The sequence below is a fragment of the Mirounga angustirostris genome, unplaced genomic scaffold (genome assembly GCF_029215605.1).
Source record: "Mirounga angustirostris isolate CCGP_5_RB_7025 unplaced genomic scaffold, mMirAng1.0.hap1 SCAF_1, whole genome shotgun sequence".
NCBI lineage: Eukaryota > Metazoa > Chordata > Mammalia > Carnivora > Phocidae > Mirounga > Mirounga angustirostris.
In genome coordinates this window covers 159,497,282-159,516,754 of record NW_026991709.1, presented here as the reverse complement: position 1 = coordinate 159,516,754, position 19,473 = coordinate 159,497,282, and the positions used below count along the sequence as shown (strand labels likewise).

The 19,473-nt window shown below is 44.3% G+C and overlaps 1 protein-coding gene across 2 annotated transcripts in view; it reads right to left on the bottom strand.

The window, feature by feature from the left end:
• The window catches only part of CNBP (CCHC-type zinc finger nucleic acid binding protein), a 68,423-nt gene extending 49,324 nt beyond the window's left edge, over positions 1 to 19,099 (bottom strand). Inside the window, exon 1 of one of the 2 annotated variants that reach the window (XM_064591408.1) lies at positions 18,989 to 19,099. The gene's annotated coding sequence lies outside the window, so the exon portion shown is untranslated. The remainder of the gene's footprint in view (positions 1 to 18,988) is intronic. The other variant, XM_054504550.2, reaches the window with a different exon arrangement.
• Positions 19,100 to 19,473: the final 374 nt, after the last annotated feature.

The window sequence follows — 19,473 nt, the reverse complement described above, 5'->3', positions numbered from 1 at the left end:
GGAGGTCTTTGACTGTGCTGCCTCCCAACTCCCAGAACAGGGACGTTAAGCTTCAAATGCTACGATTTTAACGTCCTTCTGAGCCCCTCCCTTTTGGGCAGTTGCCAGATCTAGCTAGCTTCTCAGAAGGGTTCCAGAAAGGCACAAGGCCAAACTTACAGGCAAGGAAGTATGGGTCACAGCTCTTGACACTCAATAAATACTTCAAGGCTGCATCCAAAGGTCCAGCAAGGCACCTGCCTGCTTCTTCTGACCTTACCTCCTACTCTCTCCTAGCTCTTCTTACACTTTAGTCACTCTGGCCCTCTTTCTGTCCCTAAAACATGTCAGGTTGAGTTTTAGTCAAGGTGTATTCCTGCCTTCCTTTGTCCTTGTTCCCTCTTCCTAGAACATTCTTCCCCAGATCATCACATGGCCAGCTCCCTCTCATCATTTAAGTCTCCAAGAAGCTACCCCTCCAAGGAAGGCCTCTCCTGACTTCCTTAGCTAAAGTAGCCATCCCTCAACCCCTAGTCATGTTTTACCCTATTATATTATTTGACATTGCCTTATTTGCATATGTATTTATTATTTGATATCCCACAGGAGCAGGAGCACATCTGTCTTGTCCATACTGAATCCCCAGCACTTCTACACTAAAGAAACATTTGTTAAGTGAATGAATGAGTGAAAGCCTCTATAATAGCTTCACTGCAGAATGAATAGCTTCCTCCTGGGTGACCCATGGCAGTATATTTAATCAGTATGCAGTGCATATTTCGGTTGTGCTAGACTGGTACGTTGGTGGTCTCCAATGAAACACAGCATCCGGTATTCATGCTCTTTTTAGTCCCTCACATATGAACTCCAGGCTTGACCATGTGACTTGCTTTTGCCAATAGGACATTAGCAAGGGTGATGCAAGCAGAAGCTTGATTAAATACTTGAATGCTGGTTTGTCCTCTTGGGATGCTATCTCTTGAGGTCCTGAGTTACCTTGTAAAGAGTTACCCTGATGAGGAGACTACATAGAGAGACAGGTGAGCCCAGCCAGCCCCCACTGTTCCAGCCATTCCAGCTGAAGTACTGGAAATGTGAGTGAAGAAGTCCCCTTGGACATTCCAGCCCCGGCAGATACCAGGTAGAACCACCTAGCTGAGCCCAGCCCAGACTGTAGAACCATGAGAAATAATAAATCATTATTTTTTATAAGTTTGGCATAGCTTTTTACACAGCAACAGGTAGCTGAAACACTAGTCTACCTTCCATTATAAATGGCTGTATATGAGTCTATTCCTAGACTGTGAGCCCAAGGCAAAGGGATGCAACATAATTATCTTTGCTTTTCCTGCTTTGCCTGGCATCCTGCACAAGCTAAGTCAATCTAAGACTCTTCATTCAAAGATTTGTTGAGCTTCTCTACATGCTAGTCTCTGCACCACCTGTGTGCAGATAGTTCTGTGTTTGTGTGTATGTATGTGTGTCAGAGATGGAGAAGGAGCCAAAAGAAGTAGTGAAGATTCACTCCCCAAACACTTCACAAGGGCAAAGATCATACCCAACTCCCAGCACGGCGGCCCAAGTGCAGGAGGCTGAACATCCGTGTCCAGAAAGGTCAAAAGAAAGGTCTATGGGGGCTCAGAGAGGGCATGACTAACTGCCACCCGAGACTTGGGGGGAAGACTTTACCCACCTCAGGAGCAGCTTTTGAGCTGAGCATCAGTGTTCCAGCCACTGTCCGAAAGCAGAGAAGTTGGCAAGGTGACTGCAGTCATTTGCTCATGTGATCTTAAGGCCACCAGGTGAAGGACCGCCATAGCTAGGCTACAATGAGTGCGCTCCCTGTGGACCTTCAAGCCACTCTGCCCTCTCCGTGACTCTGGAGGTTTGGGGGCCACATCCCCCCGACCCTGTGCCCTGGGCAGGCACACACCCATCCTACCTCCTGGGCCCCTTTTCCACAGCCCCAGCTGCTCTTTGGGGAAGGGATGGGGTGGGTCTGCCTCACCTTGAAGCTCATTCATGTTTTTAAAAACCAGATCAAACCCAACCCTACTCTATTTTCCTCCAAACCTATTTTGGTTTGGTATTCCTTTTTCCTCTTTTTTAAAAAAGATTTATTTATTTATTTTAGAGAGAGCATGCGCACAGCGGGGAGGGGCAGAGGGAGAGGGAAAGATAGTCTTAAGCAGAGTCTGCGCTGAGCTCAGATTCAAACTTGGGGCTCGATCTCACAACCCTGAGATCAGGACCTGAGCCAAAACCAAGAGTCGGATGCTTAACCGAATGCACCACCCAGGCGCTCCTCTTTCTCTTTTTTTTCCCCTCTTAGATGGAATTAAGTAAATTCAAAGTGATGACACAATTTATCTCAAAGAGATTAGAAGTGGTGATTGGTTATTTGAGAGTAAAAAAATAACTTTACAGTTACAAATAAATACATTAAAAAAATTTTAAATGGGAGGGAAAAGGGATTCTTTTACCCCTAAAATTTTTATTACAAAGAAATCTAGGGGCACCTGAGTGACTCAGTTGGTTAAGCATCTGCCTTCAGCTCAGGTCATGATCTCTGGATCCTGGGATTGAGCCCCGAGTTGGACCCCCTGCTCAGCGGGGAGTCTGCTTCTCTCTCTGCTCCTCCTCCTGCTTGTGTTCTCTCTCTCTCAAATAAATAAATAAAATCATAAAAATAAATAAATAAATTAAATAAAAGATCCAACAATTAATAAGTGGCCATATTCACTGTGTGTGTGTGTGTGTGTGTGTATTTTCCTCAAAGTTTTGGAGGTAAGTCCAATTCTTCTACATAACCACTATAGCATTGTCGTACCTAAGAAAATTAACTATAATTAGACAGAATCTTTGAACACAGGGCTTGGAGGAAGGAGATAAGACCTTTATCTCCATCTCTTATCTGGGAGCACAGAAAAGTCAGCCAGGGTGCTGGGCCAAATGTAGGGGGTGTGAACAAAAGGGCTTTCTGATCCTCAGGGACCTGGACAAATGTGTGAAGGTGGCATCACTCAAAGGTGTATTTAAAACCATATGGGGTGGGAGTGGCTCAGTGGGTTGATTTTGGGTGGCTCAGTCGGTTGATTTTGGCTCAGATCTTGATCTCATGGGTCATGAGATCAGAGCCCCTCATTGGGCTCCACGCTCAGCAGGGAGTCTGCTTGAGATTCTCTCCCTCTCCCCCATCCCTACCCCCACTTGCGCTCTCTCTCAAAAATAAATAAATAAATACATCTTTTTCTTAAAGATTTTTTTTAAACCATTTTGTGGGAGCTCCTCAGTCTCTGGATTCTGAGCATGTATAATTAACTGTGCATTAGTAAGCCCCAGGCCGACTTCATTGATGGGCCGCATGAAAATGACATGAAACATAGAAGTGAATAAGTCCTTGAGAGAAGAAACAAACTGTAGACACAAGTCATCTTTGCACACATGAGAGAGAAAAAGAAAGAAAGGATTCAGTGCAATTTCTGCTGTGAATAAACCCAGGTCTTCCTGGGGGAGATCTAGGTGGGGCAATTTGACTGAGGAAGGAAATGAGGCTCCAGGCAGGAGGAAATTCCTTACTGTGTTAAATTAATAAAGAATGCTGAACTAATACCTCACTCTTCCCACCTCTGCCCGCTCTGGCTATAGGGGATACTTCCTGCCCTGGAAGGCTTTTGAGAAACTTTGTGTGCATCTATGTCAGGATGAAGCCTACAGTCCTTACTCCTTTCCCCCACCCCCAAACACTCCCTCTCCACTCCCTACAGACTATTTTTCTTCATCTGAGTCCCTAAATGTCCTCATCCATATAATGGAGCGGGGACATCTGCTGGTAGGGCAGTTTCCAGGTAGGCTGTGTGGGGTGGCACAGGCAAACATGTCTGGCAGTGTCAGGCACAACAGAACAGGCCCTAAGTAAGTGCTGTCTGAATCATTTCCTGGAGAGCTCCCACCCTTGTGGAAACTACATTTCCCAAGCTCCCATATCAGTTGGCTCAAGACTGGGTTCAGCCAATGGGAGATGCTAGTGGGAGACTGACAGGTAGGAGGGAGGGAGAAGCCAGAGTCTATCTCCCTGCCTCCCTCAGCTTGGGGGTGGGATGGGAGCTGACTCTTCCTCTGTACAGGCCCTCCCTCTGTGGCCCCAGTGGCCCCCAGGTGTCCCCACCCATCAGTTCCCACAGATGACGCAGCCCCTGGGCTCTGGGAATACCACCTCTAGTCCTAGGGGCAGGAGAGGCTTCCTGCTGCTGCTGCTAATTTCTGCATTCCCTCAGTGCCTCCCCTCCTGCTTAGCTTCTCAGCTCTTCCATCACCTGTGTAACCAACTCCTTCTAGTAAATCCTGTCTGTTTTAAATAACTGCAGTGGTTTCGATTTTCCTGACCGGAGTCTGCCTGATACACATGGTAATTTTTTTTTTTGTTTAAAGATTTTATCCATTTATTTGCCAGAGAGAGAAAGAGGCGGGGGATGGGGGGGAGGGGAGGAGGGGAGTGGCAGGCTGAGGGAGAAGCAGGCTCCCCGCTGAGCAAGGAGCCCAATGCAGAGCTCAATCCCAGGACCCAGAGATCCATGACCTGAGCTGAAGACAGCCGCTTAATCGACTGAGCCACCCAGGCATCCCCACATGGTAATTTTTTAAAACTAACTATGCATTAAAGGATTAACTCAGTAGGCTTGGGGTGCTCGAACCCTGCACAAGCCACAGAAAGGACTGGCCCTTGGTTGGCTCTGGGAGATAACCTTTAAACCTTTGGAATATCCTGCCTGGTAAGAGTATCTTTCTATACTCAGGGCCTTGGGTCACACCAGATAGATTATGCTAACAACATGACTTAGGGTGAATGCCTGTTTTCAATTGCCTGGGGCCTTGGCCACGTTTCAGTCTGACTTGATTGGGGCTGGGGAGTGGTTGTGGACACTGAATACCGGTGGTCAGTCATGCCAGAGCTCCAGGCCTACACAACTGACCCTCAGTAAAAACCCTGGACATCGAGGCTCAGATGGTTGGCAACATTTGTGTGTATTGTCACACGTCATCGCTGGGAGAAGTCAGCTCTGTCTGTAAGGCTCCCCTGGGTGAGGACAACTGGAAACACACACCTAGTCTCTCCTAGACTCTGCCTCATGCACTTTTTCCTTTGCTGATTTTAAACTTTTATTCTTTTGCTGTAATGAACTGTAACCACAAGTAGAACAGCTTTTCTGAGTTGCATGTCTTTCTAGCAAATCAAAAACTTGAGGGTGGTCCAGGGGACCCCCAACACACCAATTATAAAGGAATCATTTTTCACAAACAAAATGTCAGGGTCCCCAGAATTTTTTTTTTTTTTTAAGATTTTATTTATTCATTTGAGACACAGAGATAGAGAGAGAGAGCATGAGCAGTGGGACAGGCAGAGGGAGAGGAAGAAGCAGACTCCCCACTGAGTCAGGAGCCCAACGCGGGGCTCAATCCCAGGACCCTGGGATCATGACCTGAGCCGAAGGCAGACACTCAACCATCTGAGCCACCCAGGCGCCCCTAGGGTCCCCAGAATTTAAGTAACTAACCCAAAGTGAATGCAGGTTCTACCTGACTCTAAAGGCCTACCTCCTGTTACCGTGCCACACTGTCTCTCGTAAGTGAGAAATGTGGATGCAGAAAGACCACTTGATTGAAAATTTGAAGTAAAGATGCTATTAAGGCCTCTTCTGGCTCCAACGGTTTATAAATCTGTAAATTAATAAACACCCCATTGAACTCTTAGACGAAGCAATTATTTGCTTGCCAGGGAGCGACTAGAGAAGGTTTGTATGGGCAAGGCAGGATGGAGCTGCAGAGTGAAGGAGGGCTGGACAGGAATGAAACAGGGTGGAAGCTACTGAAGAAGTCCAGGACTAAGGTGTGGCAGTGGACAGGGAGGGACACGGTGGATTCAAGTGACCATGCAGGAAATGGTCTATTGGACCTCTTGGCTGGGAGCCTTATTTTCCACCCCTCCCCCACATTGGTGGTGTCCTAGGTGACCCCCCTTTCAAAAAACGAGATTGGCTAATTAAAGCCAGACGCAGGCATCCTCTTTGATTGCTCCCTTTCCCTTGCCTCACTCACCCACAGCAGATCATGTTGATTCTGCTTCCAAAACCTTTCCTACGTGGGTCCCTTTCTCTCTCTCCACATCATCTACCTCAGCCCAGCCGAACACTACCTCTTGCCTTTGCACTGGCTGTCCCCTCCCCCCATCCTTTCTCATCCCTCTGGTTTCATCCAAAATATGGGCTTCTCAAAGAAGTCTCCCCTGCCCACCCCAGGGAGAGGAGGCCCATGCTCCTGTTCTCTCCTACAGAATCCTCTTTTTGAGGGGTGCCTGGGTGGCCCGGTTGTTGGGAGTCTGCCTTCGACTCGGGTCATGGGTCCTGGGATGGAGCCACATCGGGCTCCCTGCTCCGTGGGAGGCCTGCTTCTCCCTCTCCCACTCCCCCTGCTTGTGTTCCCTCTCTCGCTGTCTCTCTCTGTCAAAAAATACATAAAATATTTTTTTAAAAATCCTCTTTTTGTCTTCATTCACGGGGTTTCTTACTCTATCTAACAAGTAGCATTTGTTGAGCTACTTACTATGTGCCAGATAAATCCTATTTTACATTAATTTTCAAGCTAAGGAAACAAGTTTTAAACTACTGTGTCAGCTAGAGCGTGGGCATCAAGAGGGCAGAGATCTTGCCTGTCCTGTTTGTTGTGGATCCCCAAAGCCAAGCATACAGCCTGGTTCATAAGGATGAACTCTGCATATATTTGCTGAAGAGACAGTGAAGAATGTAGATGGATTGGATGTGGAGAATGAGGGGAAAGAAGATGTCAGGATGGTTCCAGGTTTCTGGATTATGCAACTGGGAGGTGCCATTAACCAGGTGAGGAGCCATGCAGAGACAGCCAACAGGTATACTGGAGACAGGGGAATCGGTTGGGTTAGGGAATGTGGCATTGAGAAGTCAGCTATTATGTTGCCCTGGGTCTGGAGCTGTTTTGGGTGGTGGATGTGGATTTATGAGTCGTCAGCACGTAGGTAGTAAATGGAGTCTGGAGGTAATTGAGATCACCCAAGGAAGTATGTTGAGTGAGATGAGAAGGCCTAAGGCAGAGCCTTAAGCAATGTCAACATCTAATGTGAGAAGAAAGCATCTAGCAAAACAGCAGCTAAAAAATTAAGTGGGAAACCAAGGTAGTGTGACCCCTCTCCCCCACAGAAGCCACGTAAAAAGACAAGGGGGTGCAATGTAGTATCTACAGGTATTACTGGGCTGGAGCATACTTTCTTTTGGTCTGTCTTCTCGGCCTGCACAATATTTTAAAACACTTTGAGTTTGTTGCTACTTTTAAAAATAAGAGTATTTCTTTTGAAATCTCTCTTCCAGGGGTGCCTGGGTGGCACAGTTGATTGGGCATCCCCTCTTGGTTTCAGCTCCAGGTCGTGATCTCCGGGTCGTGAGATCAAGCCCCGCACTGCACTCAGTGCAGAGTCTACTTGAGATTCTCTCTCCCTCTCCCTCTGCCCCTCCCACTCATGCTCTCTCTATTTACTTGAGAGAGAGAGAGTGTGTGCATGGAGAGGGGGCAGGCAGAGGGAGAGGGAGAAGCAGGCTCCCCACTGAGCAGGGAGCCTGGCACGGGGCTCAATCCCAGGACCCTGAGATCATGACCTGAGCTGAAGGCAGATGGTTAACTGACTGAGCCACCCAGGTGCCCCAAATAAATAAATCTTTAAAAAAAAGAAAAGAAATCTCTATTCTAGTTTCCCTGGAAAAGTCACAATATGGGGCCATTCTGGGCCTGAACTCCTGCATGCCAAAAGCCAGATGCATTGAGTCATGACTGCCCCATTAGCTGAGGTGTGTGCTCTCCTCTCTGTCTCAGTCTCCACCTATCCCTGTTGCGTCCCTAACACTGGAGGCCTAGCAGATGTCATTCACCATCTGTCTTAGTCAGCATGGGCTGCTATAACAAAATACCACAGACTGCGTGGCTTACATCATAGACATTTATTTCTCACAATTCTGGAGGCTGAAAGTCTAAGATGAAGATGCTGGCAGACTCAGTTCCTAGTGGAAGCCTGCTTCCTGGCTTGCATACAGCCACCTTTTTGCTGGGTGCTCACATGGCCTTTCCTTGGTTCTTATGCATAGAGAGATATCTCTCTTTCTCTTTTTATAGGGCACTAATCCCATCATGAGGGTCCCAGCCTCCTGACCTAAACTAAATCTTTTTTTTTTTACTTTATTTATTTATTCGACAGAGAGAGACACAGCGAGAGAGGGAACACAAGCAGGGGGAGTGGGAGAGGGAGAAGCAGGCTTCCCGCTGAGCAGGGAGCCCAACGCAGGGCTTGATCTGGGATCATGACCTAAGCCGAAGGCAGACGCTTAACGACTGAGCCACCCAGGTGCCCCCTAAACTAAATCTAGTATGATCACATTTAGGGTTAAGGCTCCAACATATTAATCTTGGTTGGGGAGGGGCACAAACATTCAGCAATGACACCATCTCTCTCTCTCTTTTTTTTAAGAATTTATTTATTTACTTGACAGAGAGAGAGAGAGAAAGCACAAGCAGGGGGAGCAGAAGAGGGAGAAGCAGGCTCCCTGCTCAGCAGGGAGCCCGATGCGGGGCTCGATCCCAGAACCCTGGGATCATACCCAAGCTGAAGGCAGATGCTTAACCGATGGAGCCACCCAGGCACCCCCTATGACACCATCTCAATTGCATTATTGCTTTTCTTCTAATAGAGTCAAAAGAAAGGAGAGGATTTCTTTTTTTTTTTTAAGATTTTTATTTATTTATTTGACAGAGACAGAGACAGCGAGAGCAGGAACAAGCAGGGGGAGTGGGAGAGGGAGAAGCAGGCTTCCCGCTGAGCAGAGAGCCTGATGTGGGACTCGATCCCAGGACTCTGGGATCATGACCTGAGCCAAAGGCAACCGCTCAACGACTGAGCCACCCAGGCGCCCAAAGGAGAGGATTTCTTAAATGTATGTTTCTGAGAGTAGGAAAACAAAATATAGACTGAGACAGTCAGGCATTTCTTGAAAAATGGGAGGGAGCATATTTCTTAATGAAATGCCTTCTCTGCCTATGAGATTTCTAAGATGGTCCCAAGGATTCTTGCCTGCTGGGCTCATGCCCTTGTGTCATCCCCTCCCTTTGAATGTGGGCTGGACCATTACTTGATTCTACTCAGTAGAGTATAACAAAGGATGTTTTATAATTACAGTCTTTCATATCTGGCTTAGATTTTTTTTTAAGATTTTATTTATTTATTTGACAGAGAGAGAAAGCAAGTGGGCAGCAGCAGAGGGAGCGGCAGGGGGAGAAAGAAGCAGGCTCCCCACTGAGCAGGGAGCCCAAAGCGAGGCACCATCCCAGGATCCTGGGATCATGACCTGAACCCAAGGCAGACGCTTAACTGACTGAGCCACCCAGGTGCCCCACTGGCTTAGATTTTTAAACCATGTTTGTTTTTTGTTTTTAAAAGATTTTTATTTATTTATTTGAGAAAGAGAGACGGAAAGAGAGCACAAGCAGGGGGAGTGGCAGAGGGAGAGGGAGAAGCAGGCTCCCCACTGAGCAGGGAGCCCGACGTGGGGCTTGATCCCAGGACCCTGGGACCATGACCTGAGCCAAAGGCAGACGGTTAACCGACTGAGCCACCCAGGAACCCTCACTTCTGTAATTAGATTATAAAAATTATGACTTTTACCTTGCTAGCAGACTCTCTATATTGCCTTCTTGGTTTGCACACTTTGAAGAAGTAAGCTGACATTTTGGAGAGGCCCACATGTCAAGGGACTGGCGATGGTCTCAAGCCAAGAGTACACAGGGAACTGAATCCTGCCTACAATCATGCTGGAAGAGGATCTTTCCCCAGTCGAGCCTTCAGATGAGACCCCAGCTTTTGTGCAACCTTATGACAGACCTGAAGTAGAGGACCCAGGTAGCTATGCCCAAATTCCTACCCACAGGAACTGTGAGATAATAAAGGTATTTTTTTATTTTAATTGTGATAAAAGTACATAACATAAAACTTTACTATCTTAACCATTTTTAAGCATACAGTTCAGTTGTTTTAGCTATATTCACATTGTTGTGCAACAGATCTCTAGAACTTCTTTGTTTTGTAAACTGAAACTCTATATCCATGAAACAACAACTTCCCATTTCTCCTTCATCCCAGCCCCTGGTAACCACCACTCTACCTTCTGTCTTTATGAATTTGACTGTTTTAGATGACTTACACAAGGGGAATCAAACAGCATTTGTCTTTTTGTGACTGGCTTACTTCATGTAGCATAATGTCCTCAAGGTTCACCTGTGTTGCATCGTACATCAGTATTTCCTTCCTCTTTAAGCCTGAATCATATTCCATCCTATTAATAGACTATCTATCCATTTTTGTCTATCCATTCATCCATCAATGCATACTTGGGTTGCTTCCACCTTTTGGCTACTATGAATAATGCTGCTATAAACATTGCGTATAAATTTCTCTTCAAGATCCTATTTTCTGTTCTTTCGGATATACACCCAGAAGTGGGATTACTGGATCATAGGTAATTCTGTTTAATTTTTTCAGGAACTGCCATACTGTTTTCTACAGTAGCTGTGTCATTTTACATTCCCACTGGCAGTGCATAAGGGTTTCAATTCCTCCACATTCTTGCCAACACTTGTTTTTCTGTTTTGGGGTTTTTGGATTTTTTGATAGTGGTTGCCCCAAAGTGCATGAAGTGGTATCTCACTTCATGTGTATTGTTTTAAGCAGCTAAGTTTGGGGTGATTCTTATGTAGCAGGAGATAAGTAATATACCACTTCATTTTGTGAGTTCCAAGAAGGGAGTAGTTATTGGTTTCAAACGTAGCTTAAAGGTTGAGCAAGAGGAGAACTGAAACAAAAGCTCCTGCAGTCATCACAGAACAAAGGTAGAGACCTTGGACACAGCAGACTCCGTGGGTGGAGATGGGGAGAGGTGGGTGGGCAGTGGCAAGCAAAGAAGAGTAAGGGCAACTTTTTAAGGAGTCGTCTATGTAATTTTTTAAAAAGATTTTATTTATTTATTTATTTATTTATTTATTTATTTATTTATTTATTTATTTATTTGAGAGAGAGAGAGCACGGGGTGAGGAGCAGAGGGAGAGGGACAAACAAACTCCGTGCTGAACATGGAGCCAGACAGCCAGATGGCCAAATGCAGGGCTTGATCCCACAACCCTGAGATCATGACCTGAGCTGAAATCAAGAGTTGGCCACTTGGGCGCCTGGGTGGCTCAGTTGGCTAAGCCACTACCTTCGGCTCAGGTCATGATCCTGGAGTCCCAGGATCGAGTCCCGCATCGGGCTCCCTGCTCAGCAGGGAGTCTGCTTCTCCCTCTGACCCTCTCCCTTCTCATGCTCTCTCTCTCTCATTCTCTCTCTCAAATAAATAAAATCTTTAAAAAAAAAAAAAAAAGAGTTGGCCACTTAACCAACCGAGCCAACCAGGGGCTCCAGGAGTCATCTATATAATTTTTATGGATTGTCAATGATTTTCCTGAGAGGGTGAGATAAATGGAAGGGGGTGGTAGTCAGAAGGAGGGTTTTATTCTCTTTTCCTTTTTAAAATAGGAAAGAATTGATTATGTTTAAATACCTATGGCACCTATGACAGGTGGGACTGGAACCCAACCCGAATGGCTCCTGAGCTTGCACATTTACCAAAATCTTTTGCTCAATTGCCCAAGTCTGAAGCAAAATAAAAAAAAAACAAAAAAAAACCAAGACAATATAAACCAGCAATGTTCTCATTTTTTTTTCTTTCTCCCTGATGGCTATTCTGAGTGGTTTTTGGGTGATATATATCAAATATTTAATTATTTCAAGGATTCTTTCTCTCTCTCTCTCTTTCTCTCTCTCTCTTTCCCCCTCTCTCCCTCCTCTTGGTGCTTCTGTTTGGCTGGGGTGCAAATACATGCTTAATCTGTCTCTTGGGCAATCCAGCTCCATGCCCTTCCTTCCCAACACACCAACTCTTGTTCAAGTCTCTTCCAAGCAAAGCATAATGTATAGTAGATCCCCAATGACATTTTTTGAAAGAGAAAATGAAATCACCCCTGTGGCTGAACTTCCTGGGGGTTCCTGGGTCAAAGGTCCTTCACAAACTGCACCATAAACACCCCCAGGGCAATGCCAGAACCAAGTCCTTGCACATGAAATGTGTTCCTGCTTTATTCACACAAGTGTGATTTGTGTACACTCCACCACATCATGCATCAGTATTTTAGCTGTTTATGCAAAGGCAGACTTGTTCTGGGGGCCTTCTGACTATAGAATCATCAGACCCCAGCACAAGCCAATGTTTACTGGGCCCAGGCGTTATGGGTTGTGTAAAGCAGTCACTGAGGGGTGGGTGCAGGTCTCAGAGCTTATCATAGATACTCCCTTTGGATATACTGGAAGGTCATTATTCTTCAGTCTGATGGGTGGAGATGTTCTAACCCTTTCTATTCATGGTCATCAGCTTCTGATGAATCACTAATAAGTATTCAGCTACTCCACTTTTCCTGCAGATGCTGCTTCTCCTCCTACTTTGCAGTGACAGGAAATCATCTCTCAATAACCTTGAAGTTTTGCTGCAGGCCTACTTGACTTTCAGCTGGCTCACAGTCACATGCTCAGAGAAGAGCAACATGGGTGTTAACTTGTTGCTTGGGAACCAAGGGTCCCCAAGAAGCTGAGTAGAGCCCTCAGACTCCCAATCCAGGGCTCTGTCATCGCACACACAAAAATCACGCATTTGCACATGGACACCAATTTGACTTTAGATGTTACATCATTTTTTTTTCAGTAAACCATCAGTGATCAATGTGAAGTAATTTATTACAGAAAAAGAATAAATGTGAAAAAAAAGAACAAATGGGGAATTGCTTAGATGAAGGCTGGAATCTAGGCTCTGTCATTCATTCATTCAGCTGCTATTTCTGCACACCTACTATGTACCAGTTGCCAGGGACAGTGCACTCAAGGAGCTGCCTTAGCAGCTAAAGGTGGAGAGGTGACAATAAACAAGTGTGATGGCTAATTTTATGTGTCAATTTGACTGGGTCATGGGGTGCCCAGGTGTCTGGTCAAGCATTTTCTGGGTCTTTCTGTGAGTGTTTGGATGAGATTAACATTTAAATCAGTAGACCAAGTAAAGCAGATTGTCCTCCTCAATGTGGGTGGGCCTCATACAATCAGTTGAAGGCCTGAATAAAACAAAATTGCTGACTAAGAGAGAACTACACTTGCCTGATTGCCTTCAAACTGAGGTATCAGGTTTTCTTCTGCCTTTGGACTTGAATCGAAACATTGGCACTTCCTAAATCTTGAACCTGTCAGTCTTCAGACAGGAACTACACGACCAGCTCTCCTGATTCTCAGACCTTTGGACCTGGACTATAACCAAATCATCAGCTCTCTTGAGTCATCAGATTGCCGACTCACCCTACAGATTGTGAGACTTGCCCACTTCCATAACTGCATGAGTGAATTCCTTTTAGTAAATCAATTTCTCTCTCTCTCTCTCTACACACACACACACACACACACACACACACACACACACACACACACACCCCCTGTTGTTTCTGTTTCTCTGGAAGATCCTGACAAATACAGCAAGCAAATCAATGACAATCTGACAGTAATAAACTGCCATGATGAACATAAAACAAGATCATGGAAAAGAGAGGGGTGGTACTTTAGCTGTGGAGGTCAGGACCCCTTCTCTGAGGAGGTGGCCTTTCAGCTGAACCAGAGTGGGAGAGCAACAGCCATGTAAAAGATGTGGGGAGATGATTGGGCAAAGGCCCTGTGGTAGGCGGGATGGTGGAGAGCTGGAGGGACAGAAAGAAAACCAGTATGCCTGGAGGGGAGCATGGTGGGAGAGGGAGGCAGGATATAAGGCACTAGAGATTCATAGGCCATAGAGAGCAGTTTGGATTTTATTCCAAGTGCAAGGGGAATCCTTTGGAAGGTTTTAAGGAGGAGTGTAACACTCTGGCTGCTTGCATTCCTAGCTTGCTGTATCATCTTGGGCAAATGAATATACCTCTCTGAACTTTAGTTTCCTGACACTGTTGTGAGGATCAAATGAGATCACACAAGAGAGTGAGTTAGAACTGTGCCTGGCCCAAAGAAGTAGCTATAGAAACGTCAGTTTCTTTTGCTGGTTGTTCACTAGGGGCAATGACTGGTAAATGCTGACACTAAAACAAACTGGAGAAGTGGAACTGACATGAACTTTCTGGAAGGCAGTATCAGCACATCCTTTGACAAGGGGCTACCTCCCTTGTGGCCTAGGGAAACAAAGAGAAACAGAGACAAAATGTATACCGAAGATGTTTGTCACAATGTCATTTACACATGGAAAAACTGGAAACAACTAAATGTCTGGGGTTGGGGTGGTTTAAAGGCACTTTGGTGGGCGCCTGGGTGGCTCAGTCAGTTAAGCGTCTGCCTTCAGCTCAGGTCATGATTCCAAGGTTCTGGGATCGAGTCCTGCATTGGGCTCCCTGCTCAGTGGGGGGCCTGCTTCTCCCTCTGCCTGCTGCTCCCCCTGCTTGTGCACACTCTATCTCTCTCTCTGACAAATAAGTAAAATCTTTAAAAAAAAAGAAAGAAAAAGAAAAAAGGAATAGTTAATTTTCTACTTCTCATTTTACTTTGCTGTATTGTCCCAAGGTTTCCTCCCCGCCAAATATATATGCTTTTTTTTTTCTCTAATTGGAAAAAAAAAGAAATATATTACATTACCTGGGAAATGCCTCTTGCTAAATTCAGGAATAATTTATAAATAGAACTGTGTTAGGATGCTTGGAAGAAATGGTGTAAGGAACGCATATCTAGGAGGCTGACTGATTCCCCAGGTCATCTAATAACTATGTGTTCAGCACAAACTTTCCTAGAGGTGGCTTCTTCCAGAAACTTCCTTTCAGTTGATGGCTTGGGGTTCAGGAGAAGAAGCAGCAGTCTTTGGCAACCTGGGAACCTAGTTTTGAATGCCAGCTCTGTCATTCAGTAGATGTGTATCCTTTGGCAATGTATGTAACTTCTCTGAGATTCTGTTTTTGTGACTGTAGGAGCAGTCATGTTTACTTTGACCTTTCTTTGGATGGGTTAAGGATAAAATACATGAAGTGTCTGTCTTCCGGTGAGTCCTTGATAAATGCTAGCTCTTATACTGTGATCCTCCTGCCCCAATATTGATCATACCTTATTATAGTGTAGCCCTTTACAGTTTGCAAAGGTGTGTGGGGAGTTATGTTCATTATCTGATCCTGAAAAAAGTCTAATTTTTATTAAGATAATACCTTACCTGTATAGAGTACTTGCTATGTTTATAAGAATTATATAATAGTGGGTGCTCAGTAAGTGCTGAATGAATGAATGAATGAATGAATGAATGAATGAATGAATGCTTTCAAAGGTGGGTATAAGCAGAGAAAAAATAGTGGACTGCTTCATTGACTGGGGAATTCATTCTATGAGGCTAGATGCTGCCCCTAAAGCAAAGGTATCTCTGAATCTCCCTGTTATATTGAGGGGACCTTCAGGGCAGGCCAGGGTTCTGAAACTGCCCTGAGTCATTTTGGTGGACGCCAGAGACTGGTGTCCTGCTCTTGTCAAAAGACCGGGGAAGGGCCTTTTTCCTGCTCTGACTTGTGAAAAACTAGGGGTAAAAAGAGAGAGAGTTGGTGCCACCTGGAGGGTGAGAGTAGGCACCCCAGAGGAAGGCTAGAAAAATTCTTATAACAAAACACTTCTTTTAGTTCAGGGGCACAGGTGGGATGGTGGTGGTAAGAACGTACCCTAAAAATAAGCTCTGCTTTTTAAAAATTAAACTATTATTGAGATAATTATAGATTCATGAGCAGTTGTAAGAAATAATACAGAGAAATGCCATGTATCCTTTTTTTTTTTTAAAGATTTTTATTTATTTATTTGAGAGAGAATGAGAGACAGAGAGCACGAGAGGGAAGAGGGTCAGAGGGAGAAGCAGACCCCCTGCTGAGCAGGGAGCCCGATGCGGGACTCGATCCCAGGACTCCAGGATCATGACCTGAGCCGAAGGCAGTCGCTTAACCAACTGAGCCACCCAGGCGTCCTGCCATGTATCCTTTAACTAGTTTCCCCCAGTGGTAACATCTTGTAAAACTATACTACATAGGGCACCTGGGTGGTGCAGTTGGTTAAACATCTGACTCTTGGTTTCAGCTCAGGTTGTGGTCTTGGGGTCGTGGGATCAAGCCTCAGCGCAGAGTATGCTTGAGATTCTCTCTTCCTCTGCCCCTCCCACTCATTCTCGCTCTTTCTCTCTCTCTCTCTAATAAATTAATAAAGCTTTAAAAAAATTATAGTATATAGATCAGTTGAATAGAATCTAGAGTCCAGAAATAAACCCATACATTACTATCAATTGATTTTTGACAAAGGCAACAACACTATTCAATGGGTGAAAGAATAGTCTTTTTGACAAACGGTGCTGGGACAACTGGATAACCACATGCAAAAAAATGAAGTTGGACCCCCCCCCACCTCACACCATATACAAAAACTAAAATGGGCCATAGACCTAAAATTTAAGAGATAAAACTATAAAACTCTTAGGAAAAAACATAAGGATATATCTTCATGACCTTGGCTTAAGCAGTAATTTCTTATATATGGACAGCAAAAGAACAAGTAGCAAAAGAAAAAATAGATAAACTGGACCTCATCAAAATTAAAAAAAAACAAAAAAAGCTTTTCTTCTTCAAAGGACACTGTAAAAAAAGTGAAAAGACAACTCATAGAATGGAAGAAAATATTTGCAGATTGTAAGTCTGATAAGGATCTAGTATCCAGAATATATAAAGAAATCTTACAATTCTACAATTTAAAAAAACCCAATTTTAAAATGAGCAAAGGATTTGATTAGACAACTCTTCAAAGAAAATATACAAATGGCTGTAAGCACCTGAAACGTCATTAACCATCAAGGAAGTACAAAACCACAAAGAGATACACCTTCACACCCACTAGGATGGCTATAATCAAAAAGATAATAATAAGTGGGGCGCCTGGGTGGCTCAGTTGGTTAAGCGACTGCCTTCGGCTCAGGTCATGATCCTGGAGTCCCTGGATCGAGTCCCGCATCGGGCTCCCTGCTCCGCGGGGAGCCTGCTTCTCCCTCTGTCTCTCTCTCTCTGTCTCTCATGAATAAATAAATAAAATCTTAAAAAAAAAAAAGATAATAATAAGCATTAACAAGATGTGGAGAAATTGGTGGTGAATTGAAATTGCTAGTGGAAATATGAAGTGGTGCCAATGCTTTGGAAAATAGGCAGTTTCTCAAAAAAGTTAAATAGTTATCATATAACCCAGCATTTGTACTCCTAGGTATACACCCAAGAAAAATAAAAACATATGTCACATGAAAACTTGTATACAAATGTTCAAAGCAGCATTATTCATGAAAGCCAAAAAGTAGAAACAACCCAAATGTCCATAAACTAATGCAAGATAAACAAAATGTGGCATATCCATAAAATGGAATATTACTCAGCAATAAAAAGGAATCAAGTGCTGATTCATGCTACGACATAGGTTGAACTCTGAAAACATTATGCTAAGTGAAAGAAGCCAGACACACAAAAGGCCACATATTGTATGATTCCATTTATATGAAATATCCAGAAGAGGCAGATCCACTGAAACAGGAAGTAGATTAATGGTTGGGGAAGGGAGGGGAGTGAGGAAAGCGAATGGATACCACGTTCTTCTGGGGGTGATGAAATGTTCTAGAATTAGTGGTGATGGGTACACAACTCTTTGAATATACTAAAAACCACTGATTTGTATATTTAAAAGGGTGAATTTTATGTGGTAATATACCTCAATTTTTTAAACTAATAAAATTAATAAAAAGTAATATCACAACCAGTATACTGATATTGATACAATCTACCAATGTCATTCAGATTTTCCTAGTTTCTCTTGTACTTTCAGTACTCTGTTTCTACAAAGGACTTAGCAGTTATCCTGAAGAATATATATTAACATTTAAAAATAATAAAAAGCCTACAACTTTATATATATATATACATAAAAGCCCATAGTTAGAGATGGAGTCACCACCCACAATTCTTATTCTCAGAAAGGTATTGTACTTTTTGGCCTTGGTATATAGTTTTATAGAATTAATATAAAGACATAAAAGGATATTTTAGCCCAATACAATTCATCTGTATTTAGCCCAATTCATCTGTATTTCACCCTCTTAACATTAACAATCCAAATTTCTGAGGTTCTTTTCTGCTTTTTAACCACAAGGCATATTCATTTCACCTTAATTGTGAACACTTTTACACTCTGCTTTTTTCGTTTAATGTCTCATTTATTTTAAGAAGTTTGCATATTGCCTCCCAAGTCATCAGAAATATTCCTTTATAAAGGGCAAGGAATATTTCATCTGATAGATCTACCATAATTCCCTTAACCATCCCATTATTGCTGGACATTTAGGGTGTTTCCAATTATCTTACTGCAAACTGCTGCAGTGGGCAAGTTTATTTTCTTTTGGATGATTTCCACCGGATAAGGGGTGGTGTTACTGGTTAAGGATTTTGAGTATCTTTCTGGCTCTTGACAATTTCACGTTGGCGCAAGATCTTCCTTCGCTCTCCCTCTAGCCCCTAGCCTCAGCCTCAGCAAAGCCTAACCCTAGAGTCTGGCCCCTCCCCCTAATTCCACTCCTCCGCTATGCTGTTACTCCCTCTTTCAGTTATGGGCCTCTGCCCCACCCCCTGCCGCTCCTCTCCACCACTGGCTCACCAGGGCTCCTTCTCCTCGCCTGACTTCGAGCAGCCCCCTCCCCAGGCAAGCTGGTGCCTGACACGCATTGCAGCGCTCGGCTATCCTGACTCGGGTTTGCCGTAGCCAAATGCAGTTTGGCACGCTGGCACGCACCATCCTTACCTTAGCCTCAGGGTGTCCCGCGCAGGTGCCCAGGAAGACAAACTGTGGTGACGTTTCTTTTCCCCCTTTCAGTCCATTCCCGCCTCCAGCACTAGGGCGGTGCATCTAGTAGGCGATCGATAAATATCTAAAGTATTTTAAAAGCACATTGAAGTTTCTATGCTGGTTTTTTACTTTAGATCCCTGAAAGTTAATAAAGTACAAAACAATCTGCACCAGGATTAGATGTGATTGGGGGTGGGTGGGCAGATATGAATTATTAAGATAAAGTTAATGCATTTCATGCATGAAAGTTCATTTATTCAACAAGAATTGACTGAGCACCTACTATATACCAACATTAACTACGGCAGTGAATAAAAGACAATAAAATCAATAAAGTAAAAATACTTTAGATGGTGATTCGAGCTTGGGAGAAAAATCAGGCAAGGTAAGGAGACTGAAAGTGAGGGCGCCCCAGAAGCTGACAATAGTAACAGGTAACA